The sequence below is a fragment of the Lissotriton vulgaris genome, chromosome 1_1 (assembly GCF_964263255.1).
Source record: "Lissotriton vulgaris chromosome 1_1, aLisVul1.2, whole genome shotgun sequence".
Taxonomy (NCBI): domain Eukaryota; kingdom Metazoa; phylum Chordata; class Amphibia; order Caudata; family Salamandridae; genus Lissotriton; species Lissotriton vulgaris.
In genome coordinates this window covers 104,900,189-104,920,889 of record NC_141685.1, presented here as the reverse complement: position 1 = coordinate 104,920,889, position 20,701 = coordinate 104,900,189, and the positions used below count along the sequence as shown (strand labels likewise).

The 20,701-nt window shown below is 44.2% G+C and overlaps 1 protein-coding gene across 1 annotated transcript in view; it reads right to left on the bottom strand.

The window, feature by feature from the left end:
• Positions 1-14,468, bottom strand: part of LOC147737615 (uncharacterized) — a 94,552-nt gene extending 80,084 nt beyond the window's left edge. The window contains exon 1 of the mRNA XM_086938628.1: positions 14,381-14,468. The gene's annotated coding sequence lies outside the window, so the exon portion shown is untranslated. The remainder of the gene's footprint in view (positions 1-14,380) is intronic.
• Positions 14,469-20,701: the final 6,233 nt, after the last annotated feature.

Genomic DNA, 20,701 nt, shown 5'->3' with positions numbered 1-20,701 from the left:
CAGCCACAAATGCGGCCCCCTGTTCGAAAACCGACCCCCATCTCATCCAGCCTACCGGGGGATTGCCCGGTGCCTGAAAGCACCAGTCCGGCCCTGGTTGCGAAGGATTACTTGCATCCTCGATTCCAAATCACACAGTTTAACTACACATATCACAGTTATCTCCCCACCCACCATATCCAGCGCGTGTTTCCTGATTCAACACCAGAGTGTCCGTGCTTTAAACTGGCCGACGCTGGTTTCTAACATATGGGGGGGGGGAGGGCCCACCACTAGAGGTGTCATTGCTCAAGGTTACAGCCACCATAGCGGAACTTGCAGACCATACACGGTCACCTACTCCTGAATCCTGCCTGATAGGCCTTCACCCTAGAGCAAAGGGGGGCAAACACTAAAGCAAAGGAGGGCAAACACTTACACCAGCTCATAGACCTTGCATCCGTACTTTTCAAGCACCAAATAGAAATGTCTTGGAAAGCAGCCTCTGTGCTGAACACTAAGAGGCAGCTGCATACTCCCCTGCACTGTGCACGAGCAGAGGCCAACACACTACACAAGCTACTCACTGGAGGAGTGGGAAGAGTGGGTGAGGGGAACTCAGATATGCAAATCCTTAACCTAGAAGCCAAGAACGACATTCCACCGCCATGAAGGAACAATGGACCATATGAATCAAACTCTGATTTTGCAATTCTTAAATTGCGGTTTTTTGTCAATCGCTATTTGAGAATAGCAAAACGCTATTTGCGAATCCTACATATTCCTGAATTGCAAATTGCGTTTCGCAATTAAGGAATACCTCCCCATTCATTCCTATGGGCCTGGAGGCCCGTATGAATGAATGGGAAGACATTCTCAATTTGAGATTCTCAATTAGAGCATCGCAAATTGAGAATGCAATTACAAGGGTGAGAGGGTGTCAAAAGGACACCCTGTTGCACCCCTGAAATGTGCATGTGTGCACATGTGGCACACATATATGCCCTAAGGACATATATGTGCGCCACATGGCACTTTGAAAAATGCACAAAAGTTATTTTTCAGAGAAATGGAAAATTATCACCAACTTGAAGTTGGTGGTAATTTGCGATTCCTTAAGGCCAAATTGCACTTTTTCTGTGCTTCTTAGATTGCATTTAAGGAATCACAATTTGTGATTCCTTAAATGCAAACGCAAAATAGGGAATCGCAAATTTTGCGATTCCTTATTGTGCGAGGCAGTTTTTCTTTCATATTTACCACTGAGCTCAATTGCGATCGCAAACGCCGAAATTCTGCAAATTTCGGCATTTGCAATCGCAATTTGTAATGATACATGTAGCCCTATGTCTGAGACCACATGAATGCATAACTTCTGTACAATTGTACCCAAGTATGATGTATATCCTCCTGTTCATGCAATCTCTGTTTCCCTGTCGACGGTGGAGCCGGGAGCCGCGCCGGCAGATGGCATGGATTAGACATCATGTTGATCTCCCCTTATTTGACCCCGCAGCCACCCCCTTACACCTACTTCCTTATAATTTTTTGTTTTATTAACGCACTGTCTGCGATTAGGATTCACATGTTTTATAGTCCTCACCATCTTCCTTGCCTTGTGATCACTCTTTACCTTAGTAGATCTTGCTCCTACACTGATGTAAATGGCAATGCTGCCCAGCCATGATGTGTTTACATATGTCACATATATTATGTCATTGATGCTCCCTGTAACCTGTATCCCTCAATGAGTTTCCTCTTGTCGGTGTTTTAAAAGAATAAAAAATAAATAAAAATAAACTTTTGCCAACTGCAATCAAATATTTTTTTTTGTCCTCATTTAAAGATAATATGCTTCCATGAAAATCAAGAGAGATGGTTTTTTCTGACCCCTTCAAGTGAAAGATGGAATTTAATTACCGTTACGGTTTCACACCCACAGAGGAGAATGGATGCTATGTATCTCCAGAGACGCACCTTCGACTACTTCTTTTTTTAGGGTTTCAAACCTCAATCTTGAAAAAGAAGATGGCCCATGTAATCTCACTTACCAGTGAGTGGCCCATTCAGACTAGTCCCAGGACCATGTCTGAAGCATATTATTAATCATAGGACCCAGAAACACATAAATCTACTTAAAAAAATCAAAGACCGTAAACCATAAACCAAGATATTTAAAACCCATAACCCTCATTATATATGTTGTGCCACTGTCTCGACCCAATTATCCCAGATTTCCCAATATTTGGTCTTTTTTTGTGAAGTTGCCTGCTTGATCCAAACGTGCTATCCTCTGAATGGAATAAATCCATTCACTCTCCATGCAACGGCATGCTACTATCCATTTAATACATAGTTCCCTATGAGCTAGGAGAATCAAGGTAAAAAACAAGGCTTTATGATTCTTTGTTAATATTAAATCACCCACTCCACTAGGAGGTAACCCAAAAATTGCGGATTTAGAAGTTAGTTTAATTTCCATTCCCATAACTTCTCATATGGTCTTAGCCACTTTGTTCCAAAATTAAGAAACTACTGGACAGCTCCAGAACATATGGACCTCATTAGCGTTATCTTCTCCATATTTGGGCCATTTCTTGATCTCCCGATTTCCCATCTTTTAGATTCTCCGCCGGGTTCAATATGCTTTATGAGCTGTGAAAAGGTGATTCTTTTTAATGATGCAGCGTTTATACAAGACCAAAGAAGTGACATTGATACTTGCCCAATAGATTCAAGATCTTCATCTGCCAGGTCCTTCTTCCAAATCTCCATAAATGACGCCTGCCCCTCTTCCCCATTTTGTACCAATAGCCAGTACCAATCTACCACCTCCTTTTCCTTATTGCTTCTAGAACAAATCTTTAGTGATGAATTTGAATTCCCTTTCAGTTCTTTTCCAACTGCTTTTGTCCAGCTTGTTAATTGGTAATATTTAAACTTTGAGATCAAGTTTCCGGTAATGGTTGATAAGTGCGGCCTAGAAATAAGGTCTCCCTGAGTTATCAATTAGCCCCAAGAGATTATTCCACAATTTCTCAGGGGTAACGCCAATGCGTCTATCAAGCATACTGGTGTCCCAGGAGAGTTCAAGATCTGGGTAATATCATTATATTATGGAATTTTTAAGATGCGACTTACTTGTGACCAAAGTTTTACAGATGCCAGCAGAATCTTCAATGTAACTTTTTTTTTAAATGTAGGGTTACCAAATTTGAGAAGAAAACCATCAGCTTGTTGAGATAAAGCCCATGTGAGTTCTTTAAAGTTTTTTCTGGGCGATCCTAGGGCACTTATTTCCCCATATAAACTTTGTAAAAAGTCCCTGTGCCTTCTTAAACCAAATTTTTGGGAACTCGAGGGGAATAGTATTAAATAAAAAAGTGTATTTAGGGAGAAGCGACATTTTTATTAAATTGGATTTGCCCAGAAAAGAAAGAGATATAGCCCCCAAGATTGTAAGAAGGAGCTTACTTCTTTTGTTACCTTGTCAAAATTAGCTTGTGCAATTTTATCTATATTATGGACTATTTGAATTCCCAGGTATCTTATCTGTTTCTTTTCATAGGTACTCACATAATCTGTATTACATTTCATTAACTCTGTTTTTTGTTGATTTATCAAGTATCTTGAAACCTTTTTGAACTTCTCTATCTCCAGCCATACACAATAAGATCGTCAGCATACAGCCCTATTTCTTCCCATCTGTTATAATTAAACAGGATGATTTTCTGCAATGCTCTTAATTTAAAAGCTAGGGGCTCAATATACATGTAAAAAAGTATTTGGGAAAGAGGGCACCCCTGTCTAGTCCCTCTTTTGATCTGTATTGCTTTAGTAAAATTCCCATTAACCAGGATTTTAGCAGAAGGGTTTTTGTGAATGTCTTTAATTGCTGCTAAGCAATTTCCCCCCAGATCAAAGCGCTGTATTACTTAAAAAAAAAGTTCCAATTAACTCGATCAAAAGCCTTGGCGGCGTCGAATGTCATTACCGCCAAGGGGGACTTATACGTCTGTGCCACATCTATAACTCCGATAAGGTCCTGAGTCAACTCGCTTAATTGTCTCCCCTTCATAAATCCTTTTTGGTCCGGATGAATAAGTGGACCTAATACTTTATCCAATCGTTTTGTTATAATCTGCGTGTAGATTTTATGGTCGCAGTTTAAAAGCGAGATTGGGCGATAAGACTCACAATCTCGCGTTTTTTTTTTTTAGGTCATAAAGGATTATTATGGTTGCTTCCTCCCAAGATACTGGGGGACTGTTTCCTTCAATGAATGAGGAGTTAAATAATTTTAATAGAAACTGTGTTAATTCATCTTTTAAGATCTTATAAATCTCATTAGGGATAGAGTCTGGGCCGGCAGCTTTTCCCTTTTTTAAGGAGTTAATTACTTGGAGTATTTCCTCCAGTAAGAAGGGACCATTTATAACCTCTCTGTCTTCTTGTCGAAGAGTTGGAAGATCCATCTCTAATAGAAATTCTTCCATGCAAGCTTCTTCTATTATCTCATCTTCTGTACATAGTTTGTTCAAAAACTGGACAAAAGCTTCTTCAGTTTCGTCATTTTCTGTGACTACCCTACCATTATTAGGAAGTCGTATATCTTTTATCCAGTTTCTCGCGTGTTCTGTCTTTATTTTCCACGCGAGAAGTTTACTACACCCTTCCCCGTACTCATGGTGTGCCAATTTACTGGCATCCCATTTTTTTAAAGAATAGCTTCTAGGTAGGTAGCTAAGTTACATTTGGCAGATGTTAAGTTATTTATAATGGTCAGATTGTCCCTATCCCCCTCCAGACTTTCAGACAGTCTATGTATCTCATTTTCAAGATTGTAGTCTCCTCTTTTATTTTATTTGCTTGTGCACAGGATATACTCGTTAACACCCCCCTCAGAAATGCTTTATATGTATCCCACACAGTTTGAAATGAAGCAGAGTTTAAATTAAGATAAAAAACTCTTTAGTTACTGCTTTAAGCTTTTCGATTATATGTTGCTCCACAAGTAATGCTCGATTGATAGTATACCTTCTAGGTGACTGGGTCTTACAAATAGCTATCTTCAGACTTACAGCAGAGTGGTCAGACATATGCTTAGGGGCATGACTTACTTGACTGAAGTTTTGTCTTGCTCTTGTCCCGACCAAGAAGAAATCAATCTCCGACCTATGTCCACATTTTTTGTTATGAAAGGTAAATTTTCCACCCTTAGTTTTAGATTTAGTAGCCAGATCACTCCAGATGTTTATTAAACCTAAATCGATCTTTAAAGTCTTTCTCATTTTTTGTGTATTGGATATAGCTCTGAGAGAGGTCGAGTCCTTGCTTGGATTAAGCACCAGATTAAAATCCCCTCCTAAGATTGTATAGTAGTCAACTTCAACTAAATGAGGTATCAAGGCATACAGGGGGGCCAGATCATCTATATTGGGACCGTAATAGCTTGCTAACGTGATTCCGACTCCGCTGATCTTTATTTTAGCAACAGCCCATCTTCCCCCTGGGTCCACTATACCCTCTTCCAATACCGCGGCGGCTGATATTTTAATTAACATAGCCACTCCTTTTGTTATACATGTTTGATTTGTACAGATATAGTATTCAACCCATCTCTGATGCCTCAAAACCGAGACCCATTCTTCTTTTAGTAGATGAGATTCTTGAATAAGAAACATCTTACTCTCTGATAATCTCAGATATTCCAGAATCTTATTTCTTCCCCGCGGGACCCATTTACATTCCAGGTCGTTATTTCTAGTTCCTTTACTCTGACGTCAGACATAGAGAAGATGATTGCTTTCCTTTATAAACTGTGTTTATTAAAAAGGCCAAAAATGTATTTACATCTTCAAATGAGGACATTATTTTTTTATTTTTTCCCACATGCTCCCCACCCTTTGTGAAATTAAAAAAGAAAAATGTATATTTTTTTTTTAAAGAGAAACCAGCCCCACCCCATGGGGAAACCTCCCCTTCTACTATTAGAGGAACCCTCTAGTTTCAGGCTCTGTTTCTATCCAGGGTTTTTTCAAAAGCGCCTATTTGGATGAAGCACTCTTTATTTTGCTTATCAAGGCATTTGCTTCGACCAGACTTTAAAAGGTATACATTTTATTGTCCCACATGACTTTAATGGATGCAGGAAAACGTAGGTTTGCTGTTGCACCTAACCTTTTTAGTTCCTGCATAGACTTCCCTAACTCCCATTGCTTTTCTTGAGTTATGTGGGATACGTCTGATCTAATACGGAATGACCATGCATGTCTCTTGTACTCCCCTGCCTTCAAACATCCTGCTAGGATATTCTCCTTTAACATATATGTCTTAAAATTAACCAGGATCTTCCTAGGATTTTGCTTCCCAGGTTTTTTCAGATATGGATCTCGATGTACTCGTTGTATGTCTTCCTCCAGAATTTTCGTATCAATATAAGGATGTAACTCTAAGAGAACTTTAATAATGAAAGCTTTTACATCTTCACCTTCTGCGTCTTCCGGTATGTTTACAAATCTGAAGTTATTTCTTCTTGCTGCATTTTCTAGACTTTCCAGGTTATCTTTTAGGGTTGGTTCTCACTTCTTAATGCCTGTATGTCTTGTGTATTTTTATAAACTTGTTTTGTTAGACTCTCAACCACTACTTTCATAGTGCCCACACTATCAGATTGCATTCATCTTGGTCTCAAGAATTTCGCAGGCTGGTTGTATTTTTAATAGTTTTTTCTCAGAAACTGTGAACTTATCCCTGATTTCCGTTAGCAAAGTAGTTAAAAGTACCTCAGTGAGTGAGGTTGCTCCCTTATTCTTTACTGTGTCTTTGGTATTTAACGGATTCAGAGCAACTGCTACAGTTCTCTTTCCACTCATAGTGGGATCCTCCATATTAAACTGAGTCAAAGCAGGTGAGGATGCAGGTAATGGTGCAGGTGACGAGTCTACTACATCTCCGTTCGGTTCTTGTGTCAAGGGCTCATACCTATTCTCCAACAACAGAGGCTCCATCGTCTCCTTATTAACACACCCTAATTGAGTGTGATTAAGATTGATCATATTATTTTCTACTGCTACTCTTGGATCTACCAAATCCCTTACTGCTGTAGTCTGTGTGTTCTGGACCTTAAAGAAGGATCTTAGTGATGGGGTGACTCTTGTACTGCTCGTTTTATTTTTAGTGAGACTTTTTTTGTTCTTTTTTTGAAGAAGTATTAGTATAAGTACTTGCGGAATTTGCTTTTACTTTCCTGTTGGAGTTAGACACTTTAGCCACTCTCACCTCTTTTATCTCTTTTGCCGTTGATTGTTCTCCTGCCGTGGTTGTATATGTGTCTGCAGATTTATAAGAAGAGCTCTCCACCCCCCAAATCTCTCTGCTCCTAAGAGTATACCTGTTAAGTTTACTTTTATCTGTCTCCGTCAGTAGATTTCTAACTTGGTCTTCCTGTGTTCCAGTCTCCCTCTCATAGTGTAATTTTGGCCCCCAGTCTCTCCTCTTTTATTTTACCGTAGACATTGAAGTCCGCCATACATTTTGTTCAAAATCCTGATCTCTGCTTTTCTTGCCACTTAGATCTAAATAGACACGTTGATCTTTCTCTTGCAAGTTCAAGGACCTGTTTTTATTAATACTATGTTCGAGGCATATGGGCTGCAGATGGTACATTATGAATAGATCGCCATCTGGTGTTGGGCTCGGATGATTGCACTTTGTTTTTCTCTTGGAGAGTCTTTTGTCTCTTGGTGACTCCTCCCTTGGTTGGTAGTGCGCATGGGCATCGGCTCCATCCTTAGATTGTTTTTTTCCGCCATCGGGTTCGGATGAAGATCGAGACGCTCCAGATCAACTTCACAAGAAAGTGATTTTCGGCGCGTATTCCCTTTCCAATTCGACGGTATTGTTATTCGAACGCGTTCATTTCCATTCCGGCGCGTTATAAATTCAAAATAAAAGAGAAAAACTTGAATCTACGTCGAAGAACAGGAGGCCTTTCTCGACGCAGTCAAGCCCGGGGTCCATGGAAAGGACTCCATTCAAAAAATGTCCAACGTGTGGTGCTAAGTTCCCACACAAGGACCTACACGAGGTGTGCAACCTCTGTCTATCGCCTGAACACGAATCCAGGGACTGCGAAGCCTGCGCAGCATTCTCCTCCAAGCTAACGATTAGAAATCGTCGAGCTCGAAGACACGAGGTTTACAGAATGCAGGCGGAGGAGATCCCGGAGCTGTTCGGAGACGAACAAATCGAGGAAGAGGAGGACCAGTCGGGGTCGGAAGGGGACCAGTCGGAGATGGAAGAACTCATCGAGCAACAAACCGTGAGTGACGACGTCCCCTTACCAAAAAACCGACCCCGTGCGGTAACGACCCCGCCCTCGGGCCCGGTCAAACCGCTGAAAAAAGTTTCCGACGCCCCGCCTTCAGGCCCGGCAACGAAACCGAAACTGAAACCGAAACACTCGGACTCCCACCATGTCGGATCCGAGAAAAGGGCGACATCGACTTCGGCACCGAGGCTACATACAAAGGAGAGCTCGGTATCGAAACATTCCATGTCGAAGCATAAATATGACTCATCGCCCAAGAGACATTCGATACCAAGAAAGTCGGAATCGAGCAAACATTCGGTGTCGAAAACGACAAGATCTGACGATCGAAAACAAAAGCACCTCTCGGAACCAGGACCCTCGGTACCGATTCAGGAGCAACAGACAGATCCCAAACAAAAGATCTTGTTTATTGATCCACAAACGGGGAAAGTGGTCACGAAGAAGAGAAAGAGTGAACAACCAGAAGATAAACCTCTTCCTTCAAAAAAGAGAACAATGGGGACGAATATAACTCCTCCTGCTTCTCCTCGTCCTAAAGCCACACCCTCTTCTCCTATTCCTCACAATAGGCCACGCACACCAAGACCAGCTACACCTCAGTCAGATGTAGACAGTGACATGGGGGAGGGAGAACCTCAAGGGGATGAAGAAACTATCCCAGATGAGGAGGATCCATGGGAAAATTATGATGTAGGGTCAGATGAGGACAACGACCCAGAGCTATATCCCTCAAAGCCTTCACCACCTGATGATAACACAGGCTTTGTGCAACTCATTAATAGGGCAGCAAAATACCATAAGGTAGATGTACATACAGAACCTCAAATAGAGGATTTCTTGTTAGAGACGCTACCTAATGCACAGAGAACATCAGGTACTCTTCCTATGTTAAAGGGTCTTCTTACTCACACAGATGAGATATTCGAAAACCCAGTGAGAGCCAGGGTGTTAAACCCAAGAATTGATAAAAAATACAAAGCGGCTCCAAAGGACCCAATATTTATTAGAGGGCATGTACCGCTAGACTCGCTAGTGGTCTCAAACGCTCGTAAAAGAGCAAACTCATTATCTACAGGAGAGGCTCCTCCACCAGATAAAGAGTCGAAGTTAATAGATGCATCAGGCAAAAGAGTAGCATCACAGGCAGCGAATAGCTGGCGTATAGCCAATACACAAGCACTACTCGCACGTTACGACAGGGCACATTACGATGAGTTAGAAAAACTTCTCATACATCTCCCAAAAGAACATCAGAAAAGGGCAGATCAATTAATACAGGAAGGTAAAATAATAACAAATACTTCCATTAAATGTGCATTAGACGCGACAGACACCGCAGCAAGATCGATTAACACTAGCGTCATGCTAAGAAGGCACGCATGGCTTAGAATTTCAGGATTCAAACAAGAGGTACAAACAGCCCTACTGAACAAACCATTTGATCAAAAGACATTGTTTGGTTCAAGCACAGACGAGACATTAGAGAAAATGAAGAAAGATACTGAAACGGCTAAGTCAATGGGAGCATTGCAACAGCCAACACACAGAGGTTCCTTTCGTAGATCCACCTATAGAGGGGGCTCAAAGAACACAGGAACAAATCAGCAATCCACATCTTTCACTCCAACATCACCCAGAGGTAATTCAAGAGGCAATTACAGAGGTAACAACAATAAGGGAAGAGGCCGCGGAAATAACAATAACCGCAACGCCTCAACACCAAAACAGTGACTTCATAGAACTCCCCCCAGACCACATAACACCGGTCGGGGGACGTCTATCACAGTTCCTACCTGTCTGGGAAAACATCACGTCAGACAAGTGGGTGAGACAAATTATCCAACATGGTTATTGCCTAGAACTCACAGATACCCCACCAAACATCCCCCCCAAACAGCGTCCAATGAGTCAGGATCACCTGACATTGTTAAGAGAAGAAGTGCTAGCACTTCTACAAAAGCATGCAATAGAGAAGGTCCCAAAAGATCAACAGGGCACAGGGGTATACTCTCTATACTTCCTGATCCCCAAAAAGGACGGGTCCCTACGACCAATATTAGACCTCAGACCTCTCAATGCTTACATAAATTCGGAGCACTTCCACATGGTCACGCTCCAACAAGTACTCCCTTTACTGAAGAAAGGGGACTTTCTTTCTACACTGGATCTAAAAGACGCTTACTTTCATATCCCAATTCACAAAGCCCACAGAAAATACCTAAGGTTTGTGTTAGAAGGACAACACTATCAGTTCAAAGTCCTTCCATTCGGTGTCACAACAGCACCGAGAGTTTTCACAAAATGCCTAGCTGTGGTGGCAGCACACCTAAGAAGACAACAAATACATGTCTTCCCATACTTGGACGATTGGCTAATAAAGGCCAAGTCAAAGGAAGAATGTCTTCACAACACACAGAAGACAATTCAGTTGCTGCACCACCTAGGGTTTACGGTGAACTACAAAAAATCACACCTGCAACCAAACCAGATCCAGCAATACCTGGGGGCTACAGTAGACACAGAAAGGGCAATAGCATACCCCAACCCAGTCCGAGTACAGACAATGATCGGGTTAATACAAAGATTTCAACCACAACACTCACTACCAGCACGAGTGTTTATGCAACTATTAGGCATGATGTCCTCCTGCATACTGCTAATACCAAATGCCAGACTACAAATGCGCCCACTACAAGAGTGTCTAGCGACACAGTGGAATCAGGCTCAAGGGCAGATTACAGATCTGGTGTTGGTAGACGACCGGACGTATCGCTCTCTGAAGTGGTGGAACACAGAAAACATTTCCAGGGGACGGTCGTTCCTAGAGCCAATTCCACAAGTAATAATAACAGCGGACGCATCGCTCTCCGGATGGGGAGCGCATATGGACAAATACACAGTACAGGGGAAGTGGAGTGTGCAGCAAAAGAAACTGCACATCAACTACCTAGAACTATTAGCAATATTTCTAGCACTAAAAGCTTTCCAAATACAAATAACAAACAAGACAGTCCTGATCAGAACAGACAACATGACTGCAATGTATTATATTCAAAAACAGGGGGGGACACACTCTCTCCAACTGTCCAGACTAGCACAGGACATATGGAGATGGGCCATTCCTCAAAAGATCTACCTGTTAGCGGAACACCTACCAGGAATTCAAAACCAAATAGCAGACATCCTAAGCAGACAGTCGGAACAAGTACACGAATGGGAGCTGCACGACCAAATACTACAGCCATTCTTCCAAAAATGGGGGCAATCAGAGATAGATCTGTTTGCAAATCATCAGAACGCAAAATGCAAAGAATTCGCATCCAGGTACCCACACCAAAGGTCCCAAGGCAATGCACTGTGGATAAATTGGTCCAACAGATTTGCTTACGCGTTCCCTCCTCTACCACTAATTCCATTACTGGTTCGGAAACTGCAGCAACATTCAATGACAATGATACTAGTGGCACCCACGTGGGCAAGACAGCCGTGGTTCATCACGCTGCTACAACTCTCACAAGTACCACATCAAAAGCTAAGGTTATTACCCATGCATCTTACACAGAACCATGGAGAAATAATGCACCCAGATCCCAAACAACTGAACCTAGCGATCTGGCTCCTGAGGTCATAGAATTTGGGTACTTAGATTTACCACCAGAATGCATGGAAATCATTAAACAAGCAAGACGTCCTACCACCAGAGCATGCTATGCAGCAAAATGGAAGAGGTTTGCTATACACTGTAACAGTAAACACATCAACCCTCTGGACGCATCCACTAAACAAATCATTTGCTATTTGTTACACTTACAGCAATGTAACCTAGCATATACCTCTATCAGAGTGCATCTAGCAGCCATAGCTGCATACCTACAAAACAGACAACATCTGTCACTGTTCAAAGTACCAGCAATTAAAGCTTTCATGGAAGGACTCAAAAGAGTCATTCCACCAAGAAGGCCACCTTCCCCAGTCTGGAATCTCAACATAGTGCTTACCAGACTAATGGGGCCACCATTTGAACCTATGCATAGGTGTGAAATACAATTCCTCACATGGAAGGTAGCCTTCCTCATAGCTATCACGTCACTTAGAAGAGTAAGTGAACTGCAGGCTTTTACGATTCAAGAACCATTTATGCAGCTACACCAAAATAAAGTGGTTCTTAGAACAAACCCAAAATTCTTACCGAAGGTTATTTCAGCATTCCACATTAATCAGTCAGTGGAATTACCGGTTTTCTTTCCAAAACCACAAACAGTAGCTGAAAGAGCCCTACATACACTGGATGTTAGAAGGGCCATATTGTATTATATAGAAAGAACACAAACTTTCAGAAAGACAAAACAGCTATTTGTTGCGTTTTCTCCCACACATAAAGGCAATCCCATCTCCAAAGCGGGCATTGCCAGATGGATTGTAAAATGCATTCAGATATGCTACCTAAAGGCAAAGAGAACATTAACTGTTCCTCCTAGAGCTCACTCTACACGTAAACTAGGAGCATCTATGGCATTTCTAGGAAACATTCCACTAGATGACATATGCAAAGCGGCTACCTGGGTTACACCGCACACCTTCACAAAACACTATTGTGTAGATGTGCACACAACACAACAAGCTAGAGTGGGACAGGCAGTATTAAAAACATTGTTTCAGACAGTTGCAACAGACACGGGCGACCACCGCTAGGGAGAGAACTGCTATATAGTCTATTCATAATGTACCATCTGCAGCCCATATGCCTCGAACGGAATATGCTACTTACCAGTATGCATCTGTTCTTGGCATAGAGGGCTGCAGAGTGGTACATGCCCTCCCAGCCTCCCCGGAAACCTGTGTCTGTTCCAACATTATCTTATTTAGATACACTTACATGGGCACTCTTATCTGTATTCTACTATACTACTCCATCTAACCCTACTATGGCAAAACAATCTAAGGATGGAGCCGATGCCCATGCGCACTACCAACCAAGGGAGGAGTCACCAAGAGACAAAAGACTCTCCAAGAGAAAAACAAAGTGCAATCATCCGAGCCCAACACCAGATGGCGATCTATTCATAATGTACCACTATGCAGCCCTCTATGCCAAGAACAGATGCATACTGGTAAGTAGCATATTCCTTACTGGGGATACCAGTGCCAAACAGGTAGGAGCTGAACTAGTACGCAATTCCGCTCTGGCCGTAACTCCCTTTCTAATCGCCAGCCCCGCAGCTGCTTCAGACCAACGTCCTCCGCCAATAGTCAGATTTTCCCACGCCGCCACTTCTCCACACCAAATACTGAGCTAGGCGCCAAGCACCCAGCGCCCTTTTTTGCAGTGACTTTTAGCTGACTGAACCCCCGAAAGATGGCAGGGAAGACCGCCGAAAAAGCACCACAAGACAGGCACACACAACCAGCCTTACGCTGCACATCAAGCCCCCCAACATGCCGGCTCCACTACCATTCTCTGCAAAGCCACAAACCGCCCGGGAAAAACGGAACGGGGGTCAGCGCCGGCCGCTGTCAAAATACACGCTCCAAGCACTCCCGGGATGCCGCTCACCTCATTCTCCCCCACATTGGCGTCCGTATCCGTATCTACCAAAATGAACAATGCAGGTGGGTGACCCAGGCGGCCACACACAAAACGCTCCCGACGCGCAAAACCAGCCAGAAAGGCGCAGACAAACCACCACACGCAGAGCCTGGAGCACGCCAGCGTCGACTCCGCAGACCCGCCTCAGCCAGCCAGGAGCGCGGTGAGTAGATTCGAGTCCTTCCGAGACTTCCGAGACCTTCCTTAATTTTAGACGGTCTTCTTCTTGCTTGCTTGCTGCTTCAGTATCGTAGTATAGCTTTTTTTTCTTACTTGTACTTCATCTCTTGAGTCCTTTATGTTATGTTATGTTATGTTATAATGGCTTTTGTAGAGCGTGCGGCTACTCAAAAAGAGTGTCCCGGCCCTTTAGTACATTTCCCTGGTTATACTGCCCAGCCTGCTACTGCCTCTAGCTAGTGGCCGCTATTTTCCTCGACCGAATCAAATATTTGTGAGATAATGAGATGCAAACATACCTACATGCTGCACATCGTGGGACTAGACGGCTGGAAAGCGATCAATGGGAAATAAGACAGGTTTGGAGATAACACTGAAACATCACCTGAAAGAGCAAATTCAAAAAAGAGAATTAGGAGAAGATAGATGGATATTAGAAATGTCAATAGTGACAAGCAAGAGAAGGAAATAAACTCAATATTTTTTAGCTAAACACCAGCCCTGTGAATTTTTACAATGCAAAAATGTTTTAAACGTTTGTAAAACACGAAAAAAACACTACAATTTCGAACCCATAGAAACTGAAAACAGAAAAGCCTATGCATGTTGTTTTCAATGCTTATTATCAGAGAAGAGGACTTGCTGCATGCACCGGAGGATTAACAGCGAGACCTAGTGTGCCATGACGGTACACCAGGTACAGTTTTCCGTAGTCATGCATTCCAATGAGCTCTGGGAAGTGCAGTCATTTTGTAAATTGTAACTGTTTAAGTTGGATGATGATAAAGCGAGGGATAAAATGCATAATAGTCAAGACTTTCTGAATCTTTAAACTTAGGAAAATCTAAATTCTGAACATGCAAACAACACATAATGTGAAGAGCGCACTTAGATGAGAACAAACAGATGGCAGACAAGATGTTATGTTATGTTAATAACCTTTTATATAGCGCACGTACACCCAGGGGGCTTCATGGCGCTGACTGAACAGAGTAACCCAGATGCACAAAGGGTTGAGCCTAGGCTGGGGGGAAAAGACAGGTCTTAAGCTGTTTCCTAAATACTAAAAGATCAGTGCAGTATCGAATCCCCAAAGGTAGGGAATTCCAGAGCTTAGAAGTGAGTACAGCAAACCTGCGTCCACAGAAGGTGAAGATTGGCAGAACGGAGATTGCGAGAGGGGGTGTACCTCAACAGAAGGGTGTTAATAAATTGAGGACTACGGGTGTAGAGTGACTTAAAGACGATACAGGCAGTTTTGAATTGCACTCGCTGGGGAAAGGGGAGCCAATGAAGTTGACAAAGAGTGGGCCTAGCTGACTGCCAACGGGGCTATTGGTGGATCAGTCTGGCAGCTTGGTTCTGAACCAGTTGGAGACGTCTGTGAAGATACAGAGGGAGGCCTAGATAGATCGAGTTGGCGTAATCCAGGTGGGATAGAACTAACGCTCTCACCACCTGGATCAGGGCCGGCTGGGTCAGCATCCAACTGATTTTCTTTATCCTGCGCAGCTGGTAAAAGCAGGAAGATACCACCATGCCCACCTGAGTTTTCAGTGAAAGATCTCTATCAATGACTACTCCAAGGCTTTTAACAGATGCCGAAGGGAGAGGCACGAGACCCAATTCCGAGGGCCAGTATTGGGGGCCCCAGAGTATTTGGCTTTTGCCATTAAGGATTAGTTCCGTTTTTCCAGGGTTCAGTTTTAAATGATTGGTGTCCATCCAGTAGCAGATGTGTAACATGGTGTCCTGGAAATCCCTGGTTGAGTTGGAGGAACCATCAATAGTGAAAATAAACTGTAGGACGTCAGCGTAGTTGAATGTGGCGACTTTAAAATTTCCTAGAGACTTAATCAGAGGGGCAAGGCACAAATTAAACAAAAGGGGAGACAGCGATGAGCCATGATGGACCCCGCAGGTCGTCTGAATTTTAGGGGCAGTAAAAGGGGCCAGGCGAACCGCTTGAGTGTGGTCACTAAGGAAAGACCTGATCCAATTATAGGCAGAGCTCCGGATACCTGCCTGTTCGACACGGTCCAATAAGATGGCATGATCGACCGTGTCGAACGCGGCAGATAGATCTAATAGGACCAGAGTCTGAGGAATTCCCTTATCCGCATTGTCAGGGAGAGAATCCATGACAGCAGTGATGACAGTCTTGGTCGAATGGGCGGGCTGAAACCCGGCCTGGTGAGGGTCCAGGTAGTTGGAATCTTCAATAAAAGTAGAAAGGTGAGTAGTAACATAAGCTTCAAGTGTCACAATTCGCTCCCTGTGTTCTCGTGTCCACCACCATGGGGCTGAACTGTGGGACTCTCCAGTGTTCTAACATGCTTCCTGACACTCCCCTGCATGCATATCTTGACTTCCAGCCATTTGGACACTATTTGGGAATTGACATCCATTCCCAATCCATGCCGGTTTTTGTGAAAGCTAGCCTGCTTAGACTTAAAGCCAGCCTACTCATGCCTGAAACTCCATTACCCAGAATTCCCTGCTCACTGCTTTGTCTCCACCCCTGCAGGCCAGGGATGGGTGGAGGAATTCAGCTCACCTGTGGCTGGCTGCTGCTAGCCTGCTCACACCAGCTGCATGTGATTACTGTGAGCTCTTTTAAGCCCCAGCTCCCTTCAGGCAAAGGGTGGTCATTGTAGCTGTTTACCGGTGAGACCAATCCTTGTTTCCAGAGTTCTCTGAGCTTTTGCTATTCTTGTTTCCAGTGTTTCCTGAGCTTTAATTATGCCTTGTTCCTGACCTGCTGCTATTTTCCCTGTTCCTGAATTAGTACTGCCTGCAGTGCTACCCTGACTCCATAGCCTTAGTATTCCTTGTTCCTGAACTGCAGCTTTTTCCCTTCTCCTGAATTAGCACTGCCTGCAGTGCTACCTTGTTTCCTGAGTTCCTGACCTATAGTTATTTGTTGTTCCTGGGCTTAGCTATTCCTTGTTCCTGATTTGCACTGCTTGCAGTGCTCTCTTGACTCCTTCTTTCCTGAGCTGTAGCTATGTCCTGTTTCCTTGAACCAGTATTGCCTGCAGTGCTACCTTGACTCCTGAAGCTTTGGTAGTTCCCTGTTCCTGAACCAGCACTGTCTGCAGTGCTGCCCTGACTCCCGAGCCTTAGCTCACTTCTTGTTCCTGCCCCAGCACTGCCTTCTATGCGACTTTGTTTTCTTGATTCCTTAACCTGCACTATTCTAGTATACCCTTGTAGCCTCCCCTTCTGTATATCCGTTTCCAGTCCCTGCCTTGCTTCCCATTTCCTTGGTTCCAGTTCTAGTTTGCTGCCTTTCTATTCTGCGGTCTTACTTCTGTTACCTTGTATGTTTGTTACCTGCTTTCTGCCAACTGTGCCCTGTCATTTCCTTCCATTCCTGTTAAGCACTCCTCCTTGCTAGCTCCTTGTCTATTGAGCTTGTGTTTAGTTCTACCCCTTTGCTGTTACTGCCTTGCACGTTCCTGTTTGATCGCCAGGATCCGTGGGCTCAGCTGACTACCTAGGTGGTGTTTCTTGTTCACTGTGAGTTTTGTCTTTGAGTTACATTTATAACATCACTACAGGTATAAGCTCCACAGACCCTTCCTTTGAATGCATATCCTACATGTGGGTATTTGCAGTCAGTATCTGTAACAGCAATTGCGGGTAAGAAACTTACTGAGCTATAGTCTTACCATGTGGAGCTCCTGAGTGCTTTATCCCCCCCCCCTTTATTGTTAATGTTGTAGTATATATATGTCTTGCACGTCCGTCCTGGGTGTAGTTAATCTGAATGCTACATTGCCTTGTGAGTGTCCTTCCTTTCTGAGTCTTACCCATCTTGTTCACTTGTACAGGCTTCAATTTGGATCGAGTTTTCTCCTCTGACTCCCTGTATGATCCTGGGCAGCACTGTACTCCTCCTTTCTGTGTACGTCTTCTACCCAGTTCCTAGTCCTTGTCCAAGTCCCTGACAGTGTTCCCCACATAGTCCCGGACAGTCCCTGACATCAAGAATTTTGGCCATGTAGGGAAGAAGAGAGATCGGCCGATAATTGGAGAGGGCTGAAGAATCCGCACCAGAAGAAAAGAAGAGAAGAAGAGAAAAAGGAAGAGAAAGAAACCCATTGGACGCAACATGGGGCAGGGATGTCCCCTTTCACCCATACTCTTTCTGATAGCCCCAGAGCCCCTCACATTCACCCTATACTGCTCAGAAGACATTTGGGGAACTGAAAGCAAACCTGGAAATTATGCTGTAAGCGGACAACATACTCTTCATTTTAGACTTCCCAGAACGTTTGCTGCCAACACTCATGTCCACCATATTAGACTTTAAAGCGTTTTTCAGGTACAAAATGAACTGGATCAAAAGTTGGGAAACAGAGACAGGTTACATTAATGCCGCAACAGGGCATACCAGTCAAATCCAATTCCCCAGCTGCTTGCCTCCTAGGCATATTTCCTAAACCTAAAGCCAAAATGATTTCCTCAGGACTTGCGGATATAGCCCTGGCTCTTGCACATTGCTAGATAACCCTCTTTTGGAACCCCTCAGGGGACCCACACTTTAAGAGTGGGGAAATTAACTAATTAAATGGGCCACATGCGAGGAAACAATACTAAAAGCTTAAGCACAGAAGGGGCGGAGGAGTCTAGACCACACACACCAGCATGGGAATTGATTCTTCAAGAGTGTCCCCATATAGATGATAGAGCTGATTACTCCTGCTATTGGACGATGACCCCACTGAGGAGGAATATACCGTCACACTCCAGGTGATACAGATGTAGTAGCTAGGTACTTCCTGAGGGGGCCCTCAAACCCTTTGAAACTCTGCAGAAGGATTTTGACCTCTCCAAATTCTAGTTTTATCAGCACTTGAACAGTGCCCTGATCTTCAGAGTCAATCAAACATTATCTCGGACTCTACTACTTATTCCTACTGAGACGAATAGAGCAAATATAGGAAACTTATCAGTGGTCTATACACTACACTAATTGAAGATCTTTTTCCTGGCAGCTGCAATCTAAACAGGCTTTGTGTCGCCCTAAATATCCTCCAGCATCCTGCCCCTCTGGAGAGGGGTCAGCCATTGCTGGAGGCTGGCTACCTGCCCCCCATCACTCCATCCTGTTGCTGGACCCACAATGAGTTGAGAAGAGGGCAGAAAACACGGTTAGCTGCCATTGAACAGACATTGATGAGGAGTGGTCATCCCGCGGGGACTCCTGCTGTGGTGTATGGGGACAGGGGCCGAACTCGGATCTCTCCCCCACTGCTGCTGGCTCCCCTGAGAGAGGAGACGGGCTGAGATTACCTGCCAAGACCTCGGAGTAGACCGTGAGGGTGGCAGTCACACACTGACACTCTGTTGGGCTACAAGAGGTGGATAGGCACATCTCTCATCTTTTGCCTCCTCTATACGCGAGGCAGCCTTTCCTCCACACCATTTCGGACCCACTGTGGGAGACTCGAAGTGAAGAGGACCAACTGAGGTTCCGTGACAATTGTAAGTGGTGTTTTCGACTCGCACGAATATGGTCGAGTCTGGTATCTACGAACCGCAAATGACGAGTTTAGTGGGTGTACGCAGTTTCGCTGTACTAACCTAAACCGTTCGTCTGTTACGTGGGTTTCTCTATCTGTACCCACGGGTTCCATCTTAGATACGGCATCCATTTTGTCTCTTGCCCTCAAGTAGCCAGCGAACGGACGTTGTCCGCTTCGCGACCCTGGGATTCCCAAGATATCTGCGGAAGACACATGTCCTTTGAAAGTGTCTTTATGATGAGGGGGATGATACTGTAAGGCAGATGGCCCCGCTCGAGGCTCATCTTGCCGTGCCGGTTTATTGTCTTAGCCGTGCATCTCATTAGGCACGTCCCTTTGATGCCTGTAGCTCGTGTTTCCCGATACCTCCCCTTTTACACCCTTTCCAATCTCCCCACTGTTTCCATCTTCCTCTGCACCTGTTCTTGTTCCTTCTTCGATCTGTTTTACTGCTGATTGGAATGTATTAATGGTGGGAAGATGGGTTTTTACAGTTGGGAACCGCCAAATGTTTCCGCACTTATGTTCCGGACCTTGAATGTATCAAATTGACCAAAGCGACCCCTCTCGGGGATAATTATGGGAACCGAGTTGTAAACCTTTGTGTACCATGTAAACCTATGGGAGAAATATGTATAAAAGGAGCGATCCACAGTAGCAATTTGAAGCAGTCTCCTCGAACCTACACTCGTTGTACTTCCTGTGACTTCTGTGTTTCCCTGCAGTAAATAAACCTTGAATCTTTGACGCCGAAGGAAGTGTCCCGTGTCTCTGTCATTCGTACGCCGGAGCAGGTTACCCACGAAGGTTTCAGGTGTTGTCCCCTGGCACCGCTGGGTCTTAAATAACCCAGTCCATCAGTTGGCGCCCAACGTGGGGCTGCATCAGTGGTACCGGTCCAAGCCCGACGATCGTGAGGAACTTCGTGTGAAATCTCCGAGGGAAGGTGCACTCCGCTTCATCGATCCCGTTGTCGAAACAAGTGGCCCGAAGACTTTTCCCGCGAAGATTCCCGCCTCCTGGCGGCTGCGACGGACTGCTGCCCTCACTGTAGACCTGTTTTGGCGCCTGGCGTAGACCTTGGTA